Source organism: Triticum aestivum, chromosome 3B (assembly GCF_018294505.1).
Source record: "Triticum aestivum cultivar Chinese Spring chromosome 3B, IWGSC CS RefSeq v2.1, whole genome shotgun sequence".
Classification (NCBI taxonomy): domain Eukaryota; kingdom Viridiplantae; phylum Streptophyta; class Magnoliopsida; order Poales; family Poaceae; genus Triticum; species Triticum aestivum.
This window is the reverse complement of record NC_057801.1, coordinates 193640909-193648724: the sequence shown is the minus strand read 5'-3', so window position 1 is coordinate 193648724 and position 7816 is coordinate 193640909. Positions and strand designations below refer to the sequence as shown.

General features: G+C 52.0%; 1 pseudogene; it reads right to left on the bottom strand.

The window, feature by feature from the left end:
- Window positions 1-6225: 6225 nt before the first annotated feature.
- On the bottom strand, window positions 6226-6753 carry LOC123067451 (uncharacterized; annotated as a pseudogene).
- Between the last annotated feature and the right edge of the window lie 1063 nt (window positions 6754-7816).

The following is a 7816-nucleotide window of genomic DNA, read 5'->3' as shown; positions in this document are numbered from 1 at the left end:
CGGCCCAGGCGTGGATAGCGCCCCGAATTCGGTCTTCCGAACACTAGGGGCTTCGCCGAAATTTAAAATTATAGAATTCTATGGCTAAGTGGGAGTGTTCAAGCATTATAAGTCCGGTTGCCTCGTTCGTTGTGTTGAGCGCCTCCCTCGAAGGACCAAAAAATGGGAACAAGAGCGCTCAAGTTTATCCCGAACACCCCAGCACTCGTGGCATGGGGACTAAAGCCAACGACTTGCCATCTCTCAAATTTGATAAACGGCCGCACAGAAGGTAATATTTTAAATTAACAAGCGTTACTTAGCGCATATGAACAAATTTTCCAGCGTACAGGATAACAAATGCGAGTCTACTAAAAAATTACATCTTTGGAGCACTCACCCGCTATAAGGTGGGCACCCTTCAGGACACCCTTATAGTACATCTCGGGCGTATGATACTCCTTGCCCGACGGTGGCGCATCCGTCACAAGCTTCTCAGCGTCCATCTTGCCCTAGTGGACTTTAGCACGGGCAAGGGCCCTACGGGCAACTTCAATGCAGACGGAACGCTTGATGACTTCAATCCATGGACAGGCGTCCACCAGCCGCCGCACTAGACCGAAGTAGCTCCCAGGCATGGCTTCTTTAGGCCACAGCCGAACTATGAGGCTCTTCATGGCCTGTTCGGCCACCTTGTGGAGCTTGACCAGCTGCTTCAGCTAGTCGCTCAGGGGCACCGGATGACCGGCCTCAGCATATTGAGACCAGAACACCTTTTCCATCGAGCTCCCCTCCTCGGCTCGGTAGAACGTGGCAGCATCGGACACACTACGGGGCAGATCTGCGAACGCTCCTGGAGAGCTCCGAATTCGGGTAAGTAACAGATAATTCACTTTTACATGCTTGCTTTGCAAGAAGAATGCCTTACCCGCCGCTATCTTTTTTATCGCCTCAATCTCCTAGAGGGACTTCTGGGCTTCGGCCTTAGTTGCTTTGGCACTCTCAAGAGCCGAGGCGAGCTCGGACTCTCGAGTCTTCGAGTCACGCTCTCATGTTTTTCCACGAGAGCCTGGAGCTCTTGCCGCACCTCCGCCACCCGCGCCTCCTGCTTCTCTCGCTCGGTGCGTTTCGCGGCCGCATTGCTTTCGGCCTTGGACACTGCTTCCTTCAGGGTCGCCACCTCGTTCGTGGCCCCTGCAATACTCACGTTATTCCTGTCATTTTTTGCAACCAAATCCTTTCTATAAGGTATTACTTTAATAAGGTATTACTTACCTTCCTTGTCCTCGAGCTGCTTCTTCGCACGGCCGAGCTCGTTCTCGGACCGCTCGAGGCTCTGCTTCAATACATGGACCTCCGCAGTCAGTGCGGCAGAGGTCAGCAACGCAGCCTGCATTCCCATTGTCGGTGTCAAAACCAGCGGATCTCGGGTAGGGGGTCCCGAACTGTGCATCTAGGCGGATGGTAACAGGAGACAAGGGACATGATGTTTTTACCCAGGTTCGGGCCCTCTCGATGGAGGTAAAACCCTACTCCTACTTGATTGATATTGATGATATGGGTAGTACAAGAGTGGATGTACCACGAGATCAAGGAGGCTAAACCCTAGAAGCTAGCCTATGGTATGATTGTTGTCATGGTTGTTGTCCTACGGACTAAAACCCTCCGGTTTATATAGACACCGGAGAGGGCTAGGGTTACACAGAGTCAGTTACAATGGTAGGAGATCTACATATCCGTATTTCCAAGCTTGCCTTCCACGCCAAGGAAAGTCCCATCCGGACACGGGACGAAGTCTTCAATCTTGTATCTTCATAGTCTTGGAGTCCGGCGGATGACGATAGTCCGGCTATCCGGACACCCCCTAGTACAAGACTCCCTCAGTAGCCCCTGAACCAGGCTTCAATGACGACGAGTCCGGCGCGCATATTGTCTTCGGCATTGCAAGGCGGGTTCCTCTTACGAATAGTCCATAGAAGATTGCGAACACCAGGATAGTGTCCGGCTCTGCAAAATAAATTCCACATACCACCGTAGAGAGAATAATATGTACACAAGTTCAATCTGCGGACGTATTTTGTGGCGTGACGTCACACCACTACCAAGCCTTTACTTGAATTGCCTTTATTATGCCACCTCAGCGCGTTCAGCTAAGCGGCTTCCTTGGCACGTCTTGTCGAAGCAGAGATCGTGTCCCCCTTATTCCGGGATTCCCATCAATACGGACATGGGTAACCCAACCGTGCCCGTTGCCACGCGTCCTCCATCGAAGGTGAGTTCCAAACGGTTACGGGGACGGCTCTTGGTATTCTTCCTCTTTATAATGAGACCAAGGCTCGTTTCTTTTCTTCAATCCTCAATCGAATCCGCCCCTCGCCCCGAGCTCCAACACTCAGGGCTCCAGATTCAAGCGCTCCGGAACTTCGACAATGTCCGGCTCCGACTTGCAGGGCCGGTTGATGCCCTCCTCCGTCACGGAGGAGGACGTGCTAAAGCTGAGAGAAGCCAGGTACTTAACCTACGAGATCTCGCATAGGCTTCCTCCCCAAGGGCAAGTCATTCCTACTCCCGAGCCAGGCGAGAGCGTCGTGTTCGTGTCTCACCTCCGTCGGGGTTTAGGCTTCCCGATGAATCCCTTCGTGAGGGGGCTCATGTTTTACTATGGGTTGGAATTCCACGACTTGGCTCCGGAGTCCATCCTCCACATCTCATCATTCATTTTCGTCTGCGAAGCCTTCCTCCGCACTACCCCTCACTACGGTTTGTGGCTCAAAACCTTCAACGTGGAGCCGAAGATGATCGAGGGGCGTCAAGCAGAGTGCGGCGGGGCGGTTGTAAGCAAGAGGGCCGATGCTCCATGGCCCGAGGGCTCTTTCCAGGAGGAGCTCGGTTTGTGGCAACAGGAGTGGTTCTATATTACCGCTCCCAGGGGCAGCAGGCAGAAGCCGCCGCCCATCTTTCGCTCGGGCCCTCCACAACGGCTGATGTCATGGGTCAACAAAGGGCTTAACTGGGGGCCGTCAAAGGACGTACCCCTATTGCAGGGCCGGATTCGAGACCTCCAAGAGAGGGAGATCAATCTGGTCATAGTGATGCAGTTTATGCTGATTCGGCGTCTTCTGCCCTGCAAACGTCGCCCCCTCCGCCTGTGGGAATTCAATCCAGAGGGGCCACGAGCTCTCCAACACTTCATGGGTACGACACCCATGGAGATGTACAAATTGTTCTTCGGGTCACAAGAAGTGTGTCCGGAATTGACCGAGGATGCCGGCCTAAGCTGCAATCGCACGGATGCTCAGGTAAGTAGCCCTGTGTCCGGACATACCGTTTGTTTGCATATTCTTGGATTTGCCTTTTAACCAATCGTCCTTTGAACAGGAGTGGATAGTGCAAGCAAAACTGATACGGTGTCCGGCCCCCCTCCCGGAGACCGCGCCGGATTCGGCGTTGGTCAAGATGCTGGAGGTTGCGCCTCTAGAGGAGGGCGAAGGGGAAAACAGAGAAACTACCGCCTCTACTAAGGAGGCTTTCGAGAAAGGGGGGATCGAGAATCCCTCCTTCTAGGGGGAGAAGAGGACCGCTTCCGAAGATCCGGAGGCTAAGGCCTCAAAGCGGGGGAAGAAATCTTCACCAGAGGGTCCTACGCCAGGGGGAACCCCGGCCGCACTATCTCCCCTAAGGAATCAGCCTCCAGTGAGCCGTAAGTAGAAAAAGGGGAGTTTTATAATAAGACACATCCCTATTTTTGCTTATGAGGATAACCGAAGTTTTTATCTTATAGTTCGGATCTCCGTCCTTCTCAGCTGAGCTCGTCTTCGGGGGACCTTCGTCCGGAGATGATGGAGAGCGAGACGCCTCCATCTGCCACGCCATCAGGCGGGGCGGACGACCCTGAAGTGTCGTCGCGGAGGGTTTCCCCAAGTCCGGCGGGGCCGGAGAGTTCGGCACCTACTGGTGTACGGCCGGGGGAGCTGAAGGATCTGCTCGAGAGGGCGACTATCTCAGAAGGTCACTGTACATTGATGAGTACGGTGATTGAAAGAATTTCATCCACCGAGGGCGGGTTGCATGATGCCGTCAGAAGTTTGCTGGCGGGGTTTGAGGTACGTAAAAATGACATACCTTTTGACAGTTTTACACATAAAGTGCGCCTTGTATAGATAGTAGCCCCTGAGACTCGGTATGTTGTCGAAAGCGACAGCGTGCCGAGGATCATAATCTCAGGTATTAATTCTCGCCTTTCCTATGCAGGTGGCGGATAGTCCGGTGGCCAGCCGGACTGATGGAGTTGCCAAACTAAAGCGGCAACTCGACGTTGCGGATGCGGACATCGCGCTGGTCAATAAACGACTTGACGAGTCACAAGGTAGGTTGTTTCTCTGCGGTCACCTAGTAAGGGAGCTGATGCCCACTCCTTACAACATGTATGCTTAATGCAGATGGTGCCGCTGCGGTGGAGGACCTTCGGGCAGAGCTTGCTGTGAGGAGATGGCCGGAATGGCCGTGAAGCTGAAGGATGTTACCGACCGCTATGAGGTTCTTGAAAAAGAACGCCGAGCGGAGCAAGAAGATCTGAAGAAGGCCACCGCCGAAGCCAAGGATGCCCGTTCTGCAATGAGAGCTATAAAGGAGGAGCTGTGTCATGCCAGAGACATTGCGGCTGGCAAGCCCTTTCTGCTGCGCAGGAAGTTCACAGATAAGAAGTATGCTCAGCTTGACCAGCTGTGGGGTCCGCAGGATCCTTATCTGGATTTGGCGGCGAGTGCGACGGATGCGGTTGTGCACTTCCAAAGTCAAAAGGATCACAAGACGGAAGAGCTTTTTTGGTCTCAATTCCACAGTCCGGAGCGTTCACTTCCGTTGACCGATCGGTTGGCTGAGTGGGATGAGCTGAATAGATTGTCCGGATTTGCCATGACGGATGTAGTGGCTCATCTGTGGCCGGATAGGCCCAAGCCGAAGAGTTATTTTGGCTTATTGCAACAATTCCTTGGGGCGGTGCCGCATATCAAGGCGATGAAGCGGTCATCATGCATAGAGGGTGCACGGATGGCCCTCGCCCGTGTGAAGACATACTGGACTGAGATGGATGCCACCGATGTTGCAACCCGGGGTTTGGACGAGAGCCGGTTACCCGCCAAGCACTATTTTGGGGAAGTCCTGCAGGGTGCTCGTGTAATAGAGTCGCAGTGCTCAAAAAATGTCATGTTCAAATGATCTTTATGATTTGTAAAACGATATTCATAATATAAGTGCTTTTTATACTTGTGCGTTCAAGTATTGAAATATCTCCTGTGCGGCCGTTAATGTATACTTGTGTATAACCTGAAAGATGGCAGTCTTCGGCTTCAGCCCCCATGCACATGGTGCGGGGGTGTTTGCAAAATAGCGCATTTTCACACTTAATCCAACGTCTTGGTCCTGTGAAGGAGGTGGTAGCGTAGCAAACGAGGCAACCGGACTATAATGCTTTATCACTTTCACTTAGCCATAGGAGTTCGAAGGTGGGCCTACAATATAGCCCCTAGGGGCACCGCGCTCTCCGAATTCGGGGCGCGTATGTGCCTAACCGGGAAATGGTCCTTCGTCAAAGCGGGGGAATTCTAGACATTCTGGTAGTTGATCGAGTGGTTGACCAGTCTCTCGCTGTATCATGACAGTCAGTTTTTGGCTTTCTCTACTGAGGTGCTCGCCCGGCCGAACCGGGGCACAATCGCAGTAGTTCTCCTGGTGCCGCGTTAGCCGATGATACGGAATGTAAGGCAGCAAAACACAGGAGCCGGGCAAACCCAACATTTGACCAAAGACATGATTCGGAGCTGATGCATATAAGGCCTAACTCGAGACGCCGAACACTCCCTAAGGTATTCGGTCTTTATGATAACGGGCAGAACAATGCCCTAAGCCCCTAGTGTCCAGGTACAGGCAAAAATTTCTGACGCGGCCGATGCCAAAACGCCAGCCTCCTCATCGGTTATGGTGAGAAAATGGGGGATGTGAATCAAAAAGAGACAATAAGAAAGGTTTACGCAGGGTCTTAATCTAAAAAGAATCCTTGCAACGGGTCCCTGCTGCACGTCTGCGCCTGTGTCTCCGTTGTGCTGTATCTTGGACGGGTGTAGCACGCTGTTCATCTGAAAAGAGAAGAACTTAGTTTGGAAAGATATCGTGCGAGCAATGTATTAAAATAGAGCATGAAAAAGAAATGAGTGAAGTTGAGCTTTTATTGGTTCTCATTGTTCATGCTCACAGCCCCTTGTAAAGGGGTGTGCGGCTAGGAACCCCTAGTTTATTTTAGCCGGACTCGCCTAGCGGTGTACGGGGTCTTAAGCGACCTTTCAAAGAGATAATGCCGTGTGGACCGGGCATTTTAAGTGTAAGAGACGCGCAATGTGGTATTGCGTTAAAGCGGGCGAAAGCTTCACGTCCCAATAGTGCTTGATGGCTACTTTTAAATGGGGTGATATGGAAGATTAGCTTTTCACGACAGAAGTTATCGGATGAACCGAACACAACTTCTAGTAGTAAGGAGCCCGTGCAATTGGCGTAAGGGCCTGGCGTCACTCCTTTGAAGGAAGTGCTGCTATGGCGAATTTTAGTAGGGTCTATCCCCAACTTGCGGATTGTGTCCGGATATAGCAGGTTTAAATCGCTGCCGCCATCCATTAGGACTTGTGTAAATTGTAGTCCGTCGATTATAGGATCCAATATCAGAGCAGTCCATCCTGCGTTTCGAATACTTCTGGAGTAATCCAGGTGGTCGAAAGTAATTGGTTTTGACATCCAATCTCGGGATTCCCCTGGGGTGGACCGTGCGGCATGCGCTTTGGCAGGTGCCGCCCTATTTTTCCTTGTTATCACTTGAAGTGAATTCACTGTTTTGACCTGTTGTGGGAAGTTCTTTTGTTGTCCAGTGCTCTGCTTGTGGGGTTCGTCATCGTCCTCGCTCGGTGTGTCGAGCCCCTTGTGTTCGGCGTTAAGTCGGCCGGACTGCTTGAAGACCCAAAAATCTCTGTGGGTGTGGTTTGCGGGCTTCCCGGGTGTACTGTGAATTTGGCATATCCTATCCAAGATTTTGTTTAGGTTGGATAGCTTGTCACTGTTGTCCTTAAGAGGCAGTGTTTTGCTGTTCGGCCGAGAGCTTTTGAATCCGGCGTTGACCGCCGTGTTCTTTGGGCCATTTTCCTTATTCCGGCGCTGATCTTTTCTGTGTCGTGATTTCCCATTTCCATCTCTAACCTCGGATGTACTCGGGTCGCTGGTACTACATCTTGCCAGCTAGCTATCTTCTCCCGCGCAAAAGCGGGTCATGAGGCTCGTTTGCGCGGCCATTGTTCTTGGTTTTTCCTGGCCGAGGTGTCTGGCGAGCCATTCGTCTCGGGCGTTATGTTTAAAAGCTGCTAAGGCTTCGGCGTCCGGACAATGAATATTTGGTTCTTTTTGGTGAGGAACCTGTTCCAGCATTTGCGCGCTGACTCTCCGGGCTGTTGAGTTATGTGACTTAAATCGTCTGCATCCGGAGGGTGGACATAAGTCCCCTGAAAACTTGCTCTAAACGCATCCTCGAGCTCTTCCCAGCTTCCAATGGTATTTTCTGGGAGGCTTTTGAGCCAATGCCGAGCTGGCCCTTTGATCTTGAGGGGTAGATATTTTGTGGCATGGTCGTCTATCCGGCCAGGCGGCCTCTTTGCTTTTTGATTGTGGTGGCTTTACGGCCTCCTTGACGAATTCGGGCAACAGCTTGCGCTTCGGGTAGCTCTTTGCTTGATGACTATTGCCGTATTTGTCTGTGGCCTTGAGTACTTTGTTCCATCTCATTATGGGTACGTCTTCCGCT